Source organism: Rutidosis leptorrhynchoides, chromosome 5 (assembly GCF_046630445.1).
Source record: "Rutidosis leptorrhynchoides isolate AG116_Rl617_1_P2 chromosome 5, CSIRO_AGI_Rlap_v1, whole genome shotgun sequence".
NCBI lineage: Eukaryota > Viridiplantae > Streptophyta > Magnoliopsida > Asterales > Asteraceae > Rutidosis > Rutidosis leptorrhynchoides.
The window spans coordinates 156963408-156965075 of NC_092337.1; the positions used below are offsets into that span (position 1 = coordinate 156963408).

At 40.9% G+C, this 1668-nt stretch overlaps 1 non-coding gene across 1 annotated transcript; it reads left to right on the top strand.

Annotated features, from left to right (window-relative positions):
* The first annotated feature begins 631 nt into the window (after positions 1-631).
* Positions 632-737, top strand: LOC139851013 (small nucleolar RNA R71). Its single transcript, XR_011760379.1, has one exon. It is a non-coding gene; the product is annotated as a small nucleolar RNA R71 (small nucleolar RNA).
* Positions 738-1668: the final 931 nt, after the last annotated feature.

The following is a 1668-nucleotide window of genomic DNA, read 5'->3' on the forward strand; positions in this document are numbered from 1 at the left end:
TGAATGAACTAAGTCAACTTATCATCCGCTCCGAGAGAGGGGTTGGTTACTTTTGTAATTTGGGTGGTTGGGGAATTTTCCTCGAATGGCGGACCAGTGAGTGGAAGTGGTTGATCGTAGGACAATTGAGATTGTTGGGCTGAATAAGGTGGGTAGCGATAGCAAAAAGGCTGGTTACTTTGCTGAAATTGGTTAACCCTAGGTTGTTGATTGAATTCGGGATTTGGTTGACGGGCTAGGTATTGAACGTAACAGACTGAACCGTCAGGGTTTTCGTACTCAACTTGATATTCTTCAGTGGGTTGCGGGTTGGTACAATTAACACACGCCTAAGCTTGGTTAACCTGCTGCGGCTGCGTCTTCAATTCTCCGAGTTGTTTAGCTTGAGATTCCATCTTATCTGTGAGTGATTTGATGGCCTCCATTTGATTGTTAAGTGCAGAGATTGGGGCAGATGATGAAGTTGGTTCACTACTGTTCAAGTCATGATGATGCATTGTTATGTTCTCGAGCAATTCCCATGCTTCGTCTGCGGTTTGGTTCATCAGATTTCCTTGAGCTGCTGCATCGATCGTCGTCCTATGATTTACTAAGACCATTGTAGAAGGTACAGATTTGAGCTGACCGTTCTAACTGGTGATTAGGGCATTTCTTCAGCAGGATTTTGAATCGCTCCCATGCTGTGTAAAGAGATTCATCATTACTTTGTTTGAAGTTAATGATGTCATTATTAAGTTTGGTTTGTTTAGAAGGATGGAAATATTTGGTTAGGAATTTAGTAGCCATCTACGTCCATGACGTGATGGAATCTTTTTCCTGTCATTCGAACCATGTTTGAGTATGATGAGTGAGAGAATAGGGAAACAAGTATAGCCTGACTATATCTTGTCCTATCCATGGCTGTTTGTAGGAGTTCGACAGCTGTTTTGGGTGAGCTGTATGATGTAATGTTTTAACTCGAACGAGTGTCCTTGAATCTATGGAAATCTGATCAGTCCTCCTCTACCTTCAATCGAGGGTTTGGTATTTTCTGCTAAAGTAACGAGTAACGCCATTTGACTTCTGATTCGTGCTTCCTTGCGTGCTTTAGAGATTATTACGTCTAGATCAGGTATGAATAACAACGGCCCTGGTCAAGATCGGGTTTGGGTCATACACTGGGTATGCCTTTTTGTTTTTAATTTTAAGCAGATAAACTTAATTTCTAAGATAATCTAAGGTAATTCTAATGCAATCTAAGGTAATCTTAATCTAAGGTAGTCTAATTTAAATAATCTAATTTGATCTAAAATAATCTAACTATCCTAAGGTTGAATATGTTTTTGGTTCTTGCTACTGATTCCCTGGTATTTCGATAACAGAGCTTCGCACGAACTATTCAACAAACCAAGTGGCCAGGCCGACTATGGAGAGGTAGGATCCGTTTGGTTCCAATATAATTGGAGACTGTTTGGAAAATTCAACAACCAAGTCCGTGCATAATTGTCTTTCTTAGACACCACTAAATGCTTGTGAATAAGTTTGATAGAAAGCAGTATTATCTGATACCAGTTCCCCGGCAGCAGCGCCAAAAACTATACTTCCCTTTGATATGGCCAAAACGGACAGTTTTATTTGTGTGGTGTCGATAGGTCGCAACACGTCAGAATCAGCCACTAACAGGGGGGT